At 48.2% G+C, this 16,479-nt stretch overlaps 1 protein-coding gene across 1 annotated transcript in view; it reads right to left on the reverse strand.

The window, feature by feature from the left end:
- Positions 1-16,479, reverse strand: part of TRPC4AP (transient receptor potential cation channel subfamily C member 4 associated protein) — a 175,149-nt gene that overhangs the window by 121,105 nt on the left and 37,565 nt on the right. The window lies entirely within an intron of this gene.

A 16,479-nucleotide genomic window follows, 5' to 3' on the forward strand; every position in this document is an offset into this window, starting at 1 on the left:
AAAGTAATCAGTAGTTCAGCTGAAAAATTCCTTTTTTTAAAAAGGTTCAAAAATATTTATACGATCACATTTAGCTTATTTAATGTAAAAAGGAACACACCACGGTTGTTCCACACCAAATCCACACAGGATACAGATTGACCTTTTCAGATTGTGATGGGTGTAAAGAAAAGCACCAAGTAAAGCTCTGTCTCTGGTGGGGATCAGTACTAAATGCCGCCGGCCGGAATCCCGGCGGTCGAAATACCGACGCCGGAATCCCGACCACACAATCCCGACAGGGGTGGCGAGCGGAACGCAGCCCCTTGCGGGCTCGCTTCGCTCGGCACACTATTATATTCTCCCTCTATGGGTGTCGTGGACACCCACTGAGGGAGAATATGTCGGGATTGTGGCGGTCGGGATTCCGGCGTCGGTATTTCGACCGCCGGGATTCCGTCCGGCGGCATCTTGACCGCATCCCCTCTGGTGCTCATCCCTACCTTAACTAACATCTGTAATCTCTCTCTCTCTACTGGTATTTTTCCTTCACTCTTCAAGCATGCAGTGATTACTCACATTTTAAAAAAACTAAATTCTGACCCTAATTGCTCTCTCAAACTACCGCCCTATCTCTCAGCTCCATTGTCTCTCTAAGCTACTTGAGAGACTTGCCTACACTCGACTCACACACTTTCTTAAATCATACACTTTGTTGGACCCACTTCAGTCAGGCTTCCGTTCCCAACACTCCACAGAGACAGCACTGACTAAAGTGGTTAATGATTTGATCACTACGAAGTCTAAAGGCCACTACTCACTACTTATTCTTCTAGATCTATCTGCTGCATTTGACACTGTAGACCACTCTCTTCTCATACAGACACTACAATCCCTAGGTCTTAAAGACACAGCCCTTTCTTGGTTCCTATCCTACTTATCTAATCGCTCCTTCAGTGTTCGCTTCTCTGAATCTACCTCCTCTTCGCTACCTCTTTCAGTTGGAGTACCGCAATGCTCAGTCTTGGGTCCTCTGCTTTTCTCTATCTATACCTCATCTCTTGGTAAACTAATCAGCTCTATTGGTTTTCAGTATCATCTGTACGCAGATGATACTCAAATCTACCTATCCTCCCCTGACTTGTCCCTATCTGTATTGGGCCGTGTCACTGAATGCCTTTCTGCCATTTCATCCTGGATGACATCTCGCCACCTCAAACTGAATATTTCAAAGACAGAGTTAATTATATTTCCACCGGCCAATAGTAGGTACCAACCTGATATCTCTATCACTGTTGAAAACTCGACTATCTACCCTACCCCACAAGCTCGCTACCTAGGTATCATCCTTGACTCTGATCTGTCCTTTGTTCCCCACATTCAATCTGTCTCAAGATCATGTTACATGCATCTAAAAAACATATCCAAAATACGACCATACCTTACACAAGACACTGCTAAAACTCTAATCCACGCTCTCATTATCTCCCGCATTGATTATTGCAATAGTCTCCTAACTGGTCTTCCCAAAACGAGACTCTCACCACTACAATCCATTCTGAATGCAGCGGAGAGGCTTATCTTCCTCGCTAGACGTTCATCGTCTGCAGATCCACTCTGTCAGTCCCTCCATTGGTTACCTGTACTCTACCGCATTCAGTATAAAATACTTTTACTCACACACAAGGCCATTAACCAAACTACACCAACGTACATCACTTCGCTTATCACAAAATATCTCCCAACCCGACCTCTTCGCTCTTCACAAGACCTGCGTCTCTCATCCACACTCATTACTCGCTCCCACTCACGACTGCAGGACTTTCATCGGGCTGCGCCCACTCTGTGGAATGCCCTACCACGCACAATAAGACTCTCCTCTAGTCTCCAAACCTTCAAGCGTTCCCTGAAAACTCACCTCTTTAGGCAAGCGTATCAAATTCCAGAACCGCCCACATAACTTTCATAAACCTTCCTATCAAATTGCATCCACTCTGTACAGTCCACACATATCCTCACGTCTTCTCATTCTATGCAATAGATAGGCATATGTACACAAGGAAAGGTGCTATTTCCCTATAGATTGTAAGCTTGCGAGCAGGGCCTTCCTACCTCTATGACTGTTATCACCCAGTTTGTTATTGTTATTTCAAATTGTAAAGCGCAACGGAATTTGCTGCGCTATATAAGAAACTGATAATAAATAAATAAATAAAAGCCCCAAATCTTAGGTTGATAAGTTCAACGGTTTTGAAGTTATATGCGTTTAAAGCGGCAATTTTCTCACGAAAAATGTGCTTTTAACATTTATTTAAACTGCACTTGCAACTCACCTAATTGAGCTAGAGGGTTGGGCAAGGTCTCATTTTAAACCTCTTTGTATGGACTTTCATATGCTATATAACACAGCAGTATGTTTACATAAAAATAAAAAAATAAAAAATTTTTTTTAGCTTTTCTAAAAAAGCCAATCTTTAAAATATTTGAAAAAAAAATAAAAAAATCTCAAAAATTGTTCATACAGTTGTCGATAAATCGCCAAAAAAAACTTTGCCAACTTATGCTCTCTTAAAGATGGTATAGAAACAGAGCAGCATTTTTCTGCGATTGCTCATGGCAATGGGCCTTGCAATAGTGTAGGTGGCACAGTGAAGAGGTTTAGCATCCTGAGCAAGCCTGCAACATCCACATGATAATCAGATTCTTACACCACAACAACTTTTTGTCTGGCCAGAGGAAAACATTACAGGGATGCATGTCACTTTTTTTTTTACTTTACTTTCAAAGTTTCTCTTGTTTTTAAATTGTGCGGCTGTCCCATTGGAGAAGTAGAAAAAGGAGATTTATGGTAAGACTTAGGATTCTTAAATCTCTTTCTGTGAGATACACTGGTATTCCACAGGGAATAACATCGGGGGTTGGCTCTTGATCCAAGGCACCAACAGGCTAAAGCTTTGACTGTTCCCAGGATGTACTGCACCGCCTCCTCTATAGCCCCACCTCCAGGCACTGGAGCTCAGTTTTGTTAACCAGTCCAATGCAGTAGCAGGTAAGAGAGACGGTAGATGTTAGTCACATAGACCCACATTCTCACAACAGGAGAAGGGACTAGCAGCTAATGCCATACAAACCCAAAGAAGCTAAGTGCGTCAGGGTGGGAGCCCTGAGGAATCCAGTGTACCTCGCAGAAAGAGATTTAACAATGGTAAGTCTTACCATAAATCTTTTCTGCAGCGGGGTATATGGTATTCCACAGTGAATAACATCGGTGATGTCCTAAAGCAGTTCCTCATGACAGGGGAGGCACTGTAGCGGGCACAAGAACCCGGCGTCCAAAAGAAGCATCCTGGGAGGCGGAAGTATCAAAGGCATAGAACCTGATGAACGTGTTCACGGAGGACCACGTAGCTGCTTTGCACAATTGTTCAGCAGACGCGCCACATCGGGCCGCCCAAGAAGGTCCAACAGGCCGAGTAGAATGGGCCTCGATAGCAGCAGGAGGTGGGAGTCCATCCTGCGCATACGCTTGTGCAATCACCATTCTAATCCATCTGGCCAAGGTATGCTTATTCGCAGTACAAAATGAGAATCTGATCTCCTGATAGAGGCAGTCCTTTCTACATATATACAGACAGCCCGTACCACATCCAAAGACCGCTCTTTGGAGGACAAACCAAAAGAGATAAAGGCCGGAACCACAATCTCTTGGTTAAGGTGGAAAGATGACACCACCTTAGGTAGATAACCAGGGCGAGTTCTAAGAACTGCCCGATCACGGTGAAAAATCAGAAAGGGTCGACGACGGGAGAAAGCGCCTAAGTCTGACACCCTCCTAGCAGAGGCAACAGCCAACATAAAAATGACCTTTAGCGCAAGGCATTTAAGGTCCACAGACTCAAAAGGTTCAAACGGAGACTCTTGAAGGGCATTAAAAACAACAGACAGATCTCATGGAGAAACAGGAGTGACATAGTGAGGCTGAATCCGTAATACGCCCTGAGTAAATGTATGAATGTCAGGAATAGATACAATTTTTCGCTGTAACCACACCGACAAGGCAGAAATGTGGACCTTGATGGAGGCCAGGTGAAGTCCTAAAACCAGGCTTGTTGCAAAAAAGCCAAAAGTCTGGAGGTACTAAACTTGTATTCTTAGCAGCACACCATAAGAATTCCAGACCCTATAATAAATCCGTGCAGAAGCCACTTTGCGGGCCTTAAACATAGTTTGAATAACCGCCTCAGAAAATCCTTTGACCCTCAGAGCAAAGCTTCAAGAGCCACGCCGTCAAAGCCAGTCTAGCCAGGTCCTGGTAAACACAAAGGCCCTGAACGAGGAGGTCTGGGCATGAGGAAGTAGAAGAGGACGCTCGATCGAGAAACCCTGCAGGTCTGAGAACCAATGCCGTCTGGGCCACGCTGGAGCAACTAGAAGCAGTATTCCTCCTTCTTCCTTGAGCTTCCGTAGTACCCTGGGCAGGAGTGACACTGGAGGGCACAAGTATGGCAGCCGAAAGTTCCATGGAATTGCCAATGCATCCACAAATGCTGCTTGAGGACCCCTTGTCCTTGCTCTGAAGACCGGAACCTTGTGATTGTGTCGAGACGCCATCAGGTCTACATCTGGTAGATCCCACTTGTCCACAATGAGTTGGAAGACCTCCGGATGAAGACTCCACTCCCCGGCATGTACGTCCTGACGACTGAGGAAGTCAGATTCCCAGTTGAGGACCCCCAGAATGAACACTGCCGATACTGCTGGTAGATGGCGCCCATCGAAGAATTTTTGACACTTCCATAATTGCCATGCGGCTTCGAGTGCCGCCTTGATGATTTATGTATGCCACCGTGGTGGCGTTGTCTTATTGTACTTGAACAGGCCTGCTCTGTACGAAGCGCAGGGCCAGTGTCAATGCATTTAACACTGCCCACAATTCCAGAATGTTTAATCAGGAGGAAAGATTCCTCCCTGGTCCACCGACCCTGGAGAGAGTGTTGCTCCAACCCCGCAGACTGGCACCCGTAGTTAGGAGGACCCAGTTAAAGAACCAGAAGGGGTGACCCCTGCTCAACTGTTGGTCCTGTAGCCACCAACTCAGTGACAGACTAATCTCCGGAGTCAAGGAGATCATTTGAAACCTGATCTGGTGAGGCAGGCTGTCCCACTTGGAATGGATTAACCTCTGCAGGGGGCGGGAATGAAACGGAGTGTACTGTACCATCTCGAAAGCAGACATCATGAGGCATAGTATTGCATCGCTGAGTGTGTCGACACTCTTGGACGAGAGAAGAAGCATCTGATTCTGGCCTGAAGTTTCAGGACCTTCTCTGGAGACGAGAACAAATGTTGGTTGTGTGTGTTCAACAATGCCCTCCAGGTGCACCATGCTCTGAGCAGGGACCAGTGAGGATTTCTTCCAGTTAATGAGCCACCCGTGGGCTTGTAGGAATTGGACAGTCAGTTCCAGTTGACGAAGGAGAACCTCTGGGGAGTTCGCCAGGATCAACAAGTCGTCCAGATACGGCAGTATCCGGATACCCTGTAGGAGGAGAAGGGCCGTCATGACCTTGGTGAAGATCCGAGGAGCCGTGGTCAGTCTGAAAGGCAAAGCCTGGAACTGATAATGTAGGTTGCCAATAGCAAAGCGAAGATATTGCTGATGCGACATGGCAATAGGTATGTGCAGGTAAGCATCCTGTATGTCCAGGAATACCATATAGTCCTTGGGTTCCAAAGCCAGTACAAAACAGCGCAGAGTTTGCATAAGGAATTTGGACACCCTCACAAATTTGTTAAAAGATTTGAGGTTGAGTATAGGCCGGGAGGATCCATTCGGCTTCGGAACTAGAAACAGCATCGAATGGTATCCCCTGCCTCTCTGAGACAGAGGCACCGGCACTATCACTCCTGTATCCCAGGAGGGATTGGACAACCAAATGTAGAGTTTGTGCTTTTAACGGATTCAAAGGGATAACCGGTGGGCAAAACTGACGAGGGAAACGTCTCTTGAAAGAGATTGCAAACCCGTGAAAGACCACTTCCTGCACCCAGGCGTCCGAAGTGGTCTTTAACCATACCTGGGCGAACCGCAGAAGTTGGCCACCCACCCTGGGGTCCCCCAGGGGGAGGCCCGCCCCATCATGCCGCAGGCTTGTCCGGCTTGGAAGCAGGTTGACGGGCGGCCCAAGAACGTTTAGGTTTGGGCTTAGAGGATTTGGAAGTGCGAGCCTGTCTCGGGTACACTTGACCCTTTGCTTTGCCTGGAGGTCGAAAGGAATGAAAAGTAGTACTCAGCCTTCAGAACCGAAGGATTAGTATTTGGGAGAAACGCAGTCTTGGCCGACGCCAAGTCGGTCACAATCGTACTCAGATCATCTCCAAACAGTATGTCTCCCTTAAAAGGGAGCACCTCCAAGGTCTTCTTAGAGTCCAGGTCCACTGACCAGGACCATAACCACAGAATCCAGCGAGCCAGGATAGACATAGTAGATGGCGTGGCCGCCATAACGCCTGCATCAGAGGCCGCCTCCTGAATATAGTCAGAGGCTGTGGTAATATATACGACAGATATTGTCTAGTAGTGTCAGAAAAATTTAGAGGTAGCTCTTCCTCAACTGCTTGAACCCATGCTTCAATGCCTTTTGCAGCCCAAGAGGCTGCCATAGTGGGTCTATGTACAGCACCTGTAAGAGTGTAAATAGACTTCAAGCAACCCTACACACGCTTATCCGTCAGTTCCTTCAAAGAGGTGACGGTGGTGACAGGCAGAGTAGATGACACCACAAGACGGGCTACATGTGAATCCACTGGTGGCGGGGTTTACCACTTGTTACTCAACTCTGCAGAGATAGGATAATGAGCTAGCATCTTTTTAGACAGGGAAAATGTATTTCATGGAGAAGACCAGGATTCCTGACATATGTCAATTAAATGGTCAGAGTGTGGTAAGACTAATTTAGTAACCTTCTGACGTTTGAACTTATCAAGTTTCTTAGATGTATCAGGAGGGTCAATCTCATTATCAATCTGAAGAATCGGCTTGATAGCCTCCACTAGGTCATGAACATCAACATGGGTTGTAGAATCTTCATCAGAAGCAGCAGTATCAGCATCTGATGGGTCAGTATATTCCCCATCCGAATCGGAAGAACCACCCGAAATATTAGTGGATTGTGAGGAAGAAATGGCCCACTTAGATGAACCTTTGGTCCCAGTAGGTCGAGGGTTAGGTTTTTGTTAACCAAGGACTGATTTAATTGCCGTAACTGGGTTGACAGAGTATCCACCCATGGTGGATTAACTACAGGGACAATATGTGGCTGTAATGGCACAGGAGGTCCCACAGGGGGCGTAAATCTTGTTACAAGTGTAGTCAGCTTATTTGAAAATGCAGTCCAAGGTGGATCCTGATTTGCCACAGGTGCTGTGGGCTAACTAGGGGATGCAGAACACCCAGTACCTGAACCCTCAGCAGAATCTTTTCCTCAGGTTAATCCATGGCGCCAGCACTGCATGATGCAGGAGCGTCTGCGGATTTCCCGCCCTGTGTAGCGGGCATTATTGGAAATGTAGCCTTAGGTCATATCAGTACAATATAGCCAGACAAACACAATACCTGACAAAAAAAACCCTATGATATGTGACCGCAATTGCAGAGCACAAACAGAGGATTTAAGTGGTAAGAGGTGACTGAAACACAGTGAAAAAATAAGAATTTACTTACCGATAATTCTATTTCTCATAGTCCGTAGTGGATGCTGGGACTCCGTAAGGACCATGGGGAATAGCGGCTCCGCAGGAGACTGGGCACAAAAGTAAAAGCTTGAACTAGCTGGTGTGCACTGGCTCCTCCCCCTATGACCCTCCTCCAAGCCTCAGTTAGGATACTGTGCCCGGACGAGCGTACATAATAAGGAAGGATATTGAATCCCGGGTAAGACTCATACCAGCCACACCAATCACACCGTACAACCTGTGATCTGAACCCAGTTAACAGTATGATAAACGAAGGAGCCTCTGAAAAGATGGCTCACAACAATAATAACCCGAATTTTGTAACAATAACTATATACAAGTATTGCAGACAATCCGCACTTGGGATGGGCGCCCAGCATCCACTACGGACTATGAGAAATAGAATTATCGGTAAGTAAATTCTTATTTTCTCTAACGTCCTAAGTGGATGCTGGGACTCCGTAAGGACCATGGGGATTATACCAAAGCTCCCAAACGGGCGGGAGAGTGCGGATGACTCTGCAGCACCGAATGAGAGAACTCCAGGTCCTCCTCAGCCAGGGTATCAAATTTGTAGAATTTAGCAAACGTGTTTGCCCCTGACCAAGTAGCTGCTCGGCAAAGTTGTAAAGCCGAGACCCCTCGGGCAGCCGCCCAAGATGAGCCCACCTTCCTTGTGGAATGGGCTTTTACAGATTTTGGCTGTGGCAGGCCTGCCACAGAATGTGCAAGCTGAATTGTACTACAAATCCAACGAGCAATCGTCTGCTTAGAAGCAGGAGCACCCAGCTTGTTGGGTGCATACAGGATAAACAGCGAGTCAGATTTCCTGACTCCAGCCGTCCTGGAAATATATATTTTCAGGGCCCTGACTACGTCCAGTAACTTGGAGTCCTCCAAGTCCCGAGTAGCCGCAGGCACCACAATAGGCTGGTTCACGTGAAACGCTGAAACCACCTTTTGGGAGAAATTGAGGACGAGACCTCAATTCTGCCCTATCCGTGTGAAAAATCAGGTAAGGGCTTTTATAAGATAAAGCCGCCAATTCTGAGACACGCCTGGCTGAAGCCAGGGCTAACAGCATTACCACCTTCCATGTGAGATTTTAATTCCACAGTGGTGAGTGGTTCAAACCAATGTGATTTTAGGAACCCCAAAACCACATTGAGATCCCAAGGTGCCACCGGGGGCACAAAAGGAGGCTGTATATGCAGTACCCCTTTGACAAACGTCTGGACTTCAGGCACTGAAGCCAGTTCTTTTTGGAAGAAAATCGACAGGGCCGAAATTTGAACCTTAATGGACCCTAATTTTAGGCCCATAGACAGTCCTGTTTGCAGGAAATGTAGGAAGCGACCCAGTTGAAATTCCTCTGTAGGGGCCTCTTTGGCCTCACACCACGCAACATATTTTCGCCAAATGCGGTGATAATGTTTCGCGGTTACATCCTTCCTGGCCTTTATCAGGGTAGGGATGACTTCTTCTGGAATGCCTTTTTCCTTCAGGATCCGGCGTTCAACCGCCATGCCGTCAAACGCAGCCGCGGTAAGTCTTGGAACAGACAAGGTCCCTGCTGGAGCAGGTCCTTTCTTAGAGGTAGAGGCCACGGGTCCTCAGTGAGCATCTCTTGAAGTTCCGGGTACCAAGTCCTTCTTGGCCAATCCGGAACCACGAGTATAGTTCTTACTCCTCTCCTTTTTATGATTCTCAGTACTTTTGGTATGAGGCAGAGGAGGGAACACATACACTGACTGGTACACCCATGGTGTTACCAGAGCGTCCACCGCTATTGCCTGAGGGTCCCTTGACCTGGCGCAATATCTGTCCAGTTTTTTGTTGAGACGGGACGCCATCATGTCCACCTTTGGTTTTTCCCAACGGTTTACCATCTCTTGGAAGACTTCTGGATGAAGTCCCCACTCCCCCGGGTGAAGGTCGTGTCTGCTGAGGAAGTCCGCTTCCCAGTTGTCCACTCCCGGAATGAACACTGCTGACAGTGCTAACACATGATTCTCCGCCCAGCGAAGAATCCTTGCAGCTTCTGCCATCGCCCTCCTGCTTCTCGTGCCGCCCTGTCTGTTTACGTGGGCGACTGACGTGATGTTGTCCGATTGGATCAATACCGCCTGACCCTGAAGCAGGGGTTTTGCTTGACTTAGGGCATTGTAAATGGCCCTTAGTTCCAGAATGTTTATATGAAGAGATGTTTCCATGCTTGACCACAAGCCCTGGAAATTTTGTCCCTGTGTGACTGCTCCCCAGCCTCTCAGGCTGGCATCTGTGGTCACCAGGATCCAATCCTGAATGCCGAATCTGCGGCCCTCTAGTAGATGAGCACTCTGCAGCCACCACAGAAGAGACACCCTTGTCCTTGGCGACAGGGTTATCCGCTGATGCATCTGAAGATGCGATCCGGACCATTTGTCTAGAAGATCCCACTGAAACGTTCTTGCATGGAATCTTCCGAATGGAATCGCTTCGCAAGAAGCCACCATTTTTCCCAGGACCCTCATGCACTAATGCACTGACACCTGGCCTGGTTTTAGGAGATTCCGGACTAGCTCGGATAACTCCCTGGCCTTCTCCTCTGGGAGAAACACCTTTTTCTGGACTGTGTCCAGAATCATTCCTAGGAACAGGAGACGTGTCGTTGGAATCAGCTGCGATTTTGGAATATTTAGAATCCACCCGTGCTGACGTAACACTAACTGAGATAGTGCTACTCCGACTTCTAACTGTTCCCTGGACCTTGCCCTTATCAGGAGATCGTCCAAGTAAGGGATAATTAAAACGCCTTTTCTTCGAAGAAGAATCATCATTTCGGCCATTACCTTGGTAAAGACTCGAGGTGCCGTGGACAATCCAAACGGCAGCGTCTGAAACTGATAATGACAGTTTTGTACTACAAACCTGAGGTACCCTTGGTGAGAAGGGTAGATTGGGACGTGGAGATAAGCATCTTTGATGTCCAGAGACACCATATAGTCCCCTTCTTCCAGGTTTGCTATCACTGCTCTGAGTGACTCCATCTTGAATTTGAACCTCTTTATGTAAGTGTTCAAGGATTTTAGATTTAAAATTGGTCTCACCGAGCCGTCCGGCTTTCGGTACCACAAACAGCGTGGAATAATACCCCTTTCCCTGTTGTAGGAGAGGTACCTTGATTATCACCTGCTGGGAATACAGCTTGTGAATGGCTTCCAAAACTGCCTCCCTGTCGGAGGGAGACTTTGGTAGAGCAGACTTCAGGAACCGGCGAGGGGGAGACGTCTCGAATTCCAGTTTGTACCCCTGTGATACTACCTGCAGAATCCAGGGGTCCACTTGCGAGTGAGCCCACTGCGCGTTGAAATTTTTGAGACGGGCCCCCACCGTGTCCGAGTCCGCTTGTAAAGCCCCAGCGTCATGCTGAAGACTTGGCAGAAGCAGAGGAGGGCTTCTGCTCCTGGGAAGAGGCTGCCTGGTGCAGTCTTTTTCCTCTTCCTCTGCCCCGGGGCAGAAATGAGTGGCCTTTTGCCCGCCTGTACTTATGGGAACGAAAGGACTGAGTTTAAAAAGACGGTGTCTTTTTCTGCTGAGAGGTGACCTGGGGTAAAAAGGTGGACTTTCCGGCCGTTGCCGTGGCCACCAGGTCCGATAGACCGGCCCCAAATAACTCCTCCCCTTTAAACGGCAATACTTCCATATGTCGTTTGGAATCCGCATCCCCTGACCACTGTCGCGTCCATAACGCTCTTCTGGCAGAAATGGACATTGCACTCACTCTCGATGCCAGGGTGCAAATATCCCTCTGTGCATCACGCATATATAGTAATGCATCCTTCAAATGCTCTATAGTTAGTAATATACTGTCCCTATCCAGGGTATCAATATTTTCAGTCAGGGAATCCGACCACGCAACTCCAGCACTGCACATCCAGGCTGATGCGATTGCTGGTCGCAGTATAACACCAGTATGTGTGTATATACCCTTCAGGATATTTTCCAGCCTTCTATCCGCTGGTTCTTTGAGGGCGGCCGTATCAGGAGACGGTAACGCTACTTGTTTAGATAAACGTGTGAGCGCTTTATCTACTCTAGGGGGTGTTTCCCAACGCGCCCTAACCTCTGGCGGGAAAGGGTATAGTGCCAATAATTTATTAGAAATTAGCACTTTTTTATCGGGGGAAACCCACGCTTTATCACACACCTCATTTAATTCATCTGACTCAGGAAAAGCTACTGGTAGTTTTTTCACTCCCCACATAATACCCTTTTTTGTGGTACTTGTAGTGTCAGAAATGTTCAATGCCTCCTTCATTGCCGTGATCATGTAACGTGTGGCCCTACTGGACATTACGTTTGTCTCCTCACCGTCGACACTGGACTCAGTATCCGTGTCTGGGTCTGTGTCGACCCACTGAGGTAACGGGCGATTTATCGCCCCTGACGGTGTCTGAGACGCCTGGACAGGCACTAATTGATTTGTCGGCTGTCTCATGTCGTCAACAGTTTTCTGTAAAGTGCTGACATTGTCACGTAGTTCTTTAAATACAACCATCCAGTCAGGTGTCGACTCCCTAGGGGGTGACATCACTAATACAGGCAATTGCTCTGCTTCCACATCATTTTCCTCCTCATACATGTCGACACAATCGTACCGACACCCAGCACACACACAGGGAATGCTCTGATAGAGGACAGGACCCTACTAGCCCTTTGGGGAGACAGAGGGAGAGTTTGCCAGCACACACCAGAGCGCTATATATATCTATAGGGATAACATTATATAAGTGTTACTCCCTTTATAGCTGCTGTTTATAATTTAGCTGCCAATAGTGCCCCCCCTCTCTCGTTTTTACCCTGATTCTGTAGGGACTGCAGGGGAGAGTCAGGGAGCCGTCCTTCCAGCGGAACTGTGAGGGAAAATGGCGCTTGTGTGCTGAGGAGATAGGCTCCGCCCCTTCACGACGGCCTTATCTCCCGCTTTTTTCTGGAAAACTGGCAGGGGTTAAATACATCCATATAGCCCAGGAGCTATATGTGATGTATTTCTTTTGCCATCCTAAGGTATTTCTGTTTTTATTGCGTCTCAGGGCGCTCCCCCCCAGCGCCCTGCACCCTCAGTGACCGGAGTGTGAAGTGTGCTGAGAGCAATGGCGCACAGCTGCAGTGCTGTGCGCTACCTTAGTTGAAGACAGGAACGTCTTCTGCCGCCGATTTCACCGGACCTCTTCGTTCTTCTGGCTCTGTAAGGGGGCCGGCGGCGCGGCTCCGGGACCCATCCAGGCTGAACCTGTGATCGTCCCTCTGGAGCTAATGACCAGTCGCCTAAGAAACCCAATCCACTCTGCACGCAGGTGAGTTCGTTTCTTCTCCCCTTAGTCCCACGATGCAGTGAGCCTGTTGCCAGCAGGACTCACTGAAAATAAAAAACCTAAAATAAACTTTTACTCTAAGCAGCTCAGGAGAGCCACCTAGCATGCACCCTTCTCGTTCGGGCACAAAAATCTAACTGAGGCTTGGAGGAGGGTCATAGGGGGAGGAGCCAGTGCACACCAGCTAGTTCAAGCTTTTACTTTTGTGCCCAGTCTCCTGCGGAGCCGCTATTCCCCATGGTCCTTACGGAGTCCCAGCATCCACTTAGGACGTTAGAGAAATACAAAACAGTATATCCTGTGGAACACTATATGGTATATGAGACCCTGACGCACTTAAGACCCCCAGGGCACAAAATATAGTTATAGCAATGTTTGTGATACGCAGAATAGAATCCACACAGCAGCTATAGGCACACACAGTCACAGGTACAATGCAGAAATTATTATATATAAAAAATAAAACTGCACTGGACTAGAAATACTACATAAAGATATGTATGTATACAGATATAACAATGCACAGTAACCACTGGATGTGTATCACAGAATACTTGTACTAAATATTCATATAGAAGTGCACTTATTCTTAACTAACGCTGTCAAAATGACATGTAGCATACTTAAGTGTGCTGTAAATGCACAGCGCTGATGAGACAGGCGGCTTTACAGAGGGGACAGTGCCCAGCAGTCCCAGGATCAGCGCAGCTCTGTGAAATGGCGTCCAAACGCGGACAGAGAGTGAGGGAGTGAGAGATGCAGCTCCAGGGCGGGAACAACTGCTGTAGATGGCGCCTGGAGCTGGGGGAGGGGCTACAGGTCAGAGCCTTATCCCCACTGCTGGACTTCACCACCGGGTACTATGGAGCCTATAATAAACAAATTTTAATAAATCCGATCCGTGTTCCCAGCCCTGGTGGATATAGTGGGGTCCCTGCATGGCCACAGTGTGCACGCCAGCGACGCGATCAGTCTCCTGGGTCCGCGATCAGATCGAGATTTCAGGGGACCCTCTTACCTCCTCTCTGAAGTGCGGCCACGCGATCCAGGAGATGTGCGATTGATAACCGGAGCGCCTCCGCTGCAAGTACCCGGCAACCAGGGCGCGGGAGTATGCAGCGCAGCTGGGGGAGGTGATGGAGCTGCAGCACAGAATGTCAGCATGACATACACAGCATCTAGTGCCTGTGCTGCAGCCCTTGAAGTCTTCTTTCTTCTTAAAAAGCTCTTATTAGTTACCTGTTAGTGACCTGCACTGCAGGCACCAACTTACAAACTGAGCTCCAGTGCCTGGAGGCGGGGCTATAGAGGAGGTGGTGCAGTGTACCCTGAGAGCAGTCAAAGCTTTAGCCTGTTGGTGCCTCGGATCAAGATCCAACTCTACACCCCAGATGTTATTCCCTGTGGAATACCTGTGTACCCTGCTGCAGAAATCTGTTTTTGTTGATTTTTCAAGTTTATTCTCACCTTCGTTAACACTTTCTTCGAGGTCAATGGGACCCACAGGGTTAACCTTGGGTATAATGCTGGTGTAGACCAGGACCGGCACCGAACAGTAAGCTTTTGAGCCTACCAGGATGCACTGGGCTCCTCTCCCTTTTTATCCCTCCCCCATGCTCAGGCACTTCAGTTTTAGTAACAAGCCCAAAGCAGGAGCTGGAGAGAAGAAAGAGAAGGAAGGGTGGTTAACACAAGAAACTCTCATACAGAGGAAAAGGGAACTGGTGACTGTAAAAGTAACCAATTGAAGCTAGGTGCGTTAGGGTATGGGCCCTGTGAATCCCAGGAACCTCGAAGAAAAAGAATTAACGATGGTAAGTTTTACCATAACTCTTCTTTTCTTCTTCAGGCTCCATGGTCTCCACAGGGTTAACCTTTGTGGAGTCCCAAAGCAGTTGTAATAGGGAGGGAACACTCCTAAGCTGAAAGGAAGAAATTGCGGTCAAGGTTACATCTGAGAGGCACACATATCAAAGGCATAGAACCTAAGAAATGTGTGGACAGTAGACCACGTATCAGCCTTGTGGAGTTGTTCACCAGATGCGCCACGGCGGGCTGCCCGTGAAAGACCCACAGAGTGAGTAAAGTGAGCAGAGACTGTACTTGGAACAGGAATGCCAGCGTATGTTTAAGCCTGTGAGATGGTCATGCGAAGCCAAACAAGCCAATGTTTGCTTAGTGGCCAGCGAACCACGCTTGTGGAATCCATAAAGGATGAATAAGGAATCAGTCTTCCTAAGGGAACCAGTACCACTTAAACCGATGCTACCTCTTGCGAGAGGCGGGGTCCCCTGACGTGGAACTTAGTTACTACCTTAGGTATCCTTTTCTCGTTTGAAGGACATGGTGAAAAATCAAGACTAGGGAGCGACATGAGAGAGCTCCCAAGTACGAGACCCTGCGTGCTGAGATGACTGCAATTAGAAAGAGGGTCTTTGAAGTTAACCACTTAGGTCTACTGTTTCCAATATAAGACCTGAAGAACCAAGGACAAATCCCACGGATCCACAAGAGGGACAATTAGAGGCTGTATGCGGAGTACCCCGTGAACGAAGGTACGCACATCTGGCAAGGCAGCAAATCTCTTCTGGAACCAGACGGACAAGGACAATACCAGGACCTTCAGAGAAGCCAGGTGATGATCCATTAACAGCCAAGGGATCCTGAGAACCTTAGGATCGTAGTTACACTGAGCACATTACTGGAAGTAGGAGTGCCATATCCGGTAATATATGCGGCTGAGACTGGTTTCCGAGCCCGAAGCATGGTCTGAACTACCACACAGGAGAAACCTTTTTCCCTTAGGAGGGATGTCTCAAGAGCCACGACATCAAAGACAGGCGTAGTACGTCAGATACTCTCAGGGCCCCTGAGAGAGCAGGTCTGGACGAAGAGGCAGAGGAAAGGGCTCGTTGATGGAGATCCTCAAATCCGAGAACCAATGGAATCTGGGCCAGGCTGGAGCTACCAGTATGAGCCTTCCGCCATCGTCCTTGAATTTGCGCAGTACTCTTGGAAGTAGAGACACTGGAGGGAAGAGATAGGCCACGGAACTGTGAGTGTGCCCACAAAGTTAGTTTCCGAATCTCTGGTCCTGGCCCCGTACACGGGAACCTTGTGGTTGTGTCTGGAGGCCACGTCTGGCAAACCCCATTTGTGTACCGGAATTCGAGTGGAGAGACCACTCTCCGTGGTGGACATCTTGGCGAATGAGAAAGTCCACCTTCCAGCTGAGAACTCCTGGAATGAGTATTGCGGACATGGCTGGAAGATGGAGTTCAGCCCAGGTGAGAATCACTTCCTGCATTGCTGCCATACTGCGGGTGCCTCCTTGCCGATTTATGCAAGCCACTGCCTTGGAGTTGTCGGACTTGACATGTACTGGCGAACCGGGAAGGAGGTCCTTAGC

The sequence above is a fragment of the Pseudophryne corroboree genome, chromosome 3, assembly GCF_028390025.1.
Source record: "Pseudophryne corroboree isolate aPseCor3 chromosome 3, aPseCor3.hap2, whole genome shotgun sequence".
Lineage (NCBI taxonomy): Eukaryota > Metazoa > Chordata > Amphibia > Anura > Myobatrachidae > Pseudophryne > Pseudophryne corroboree.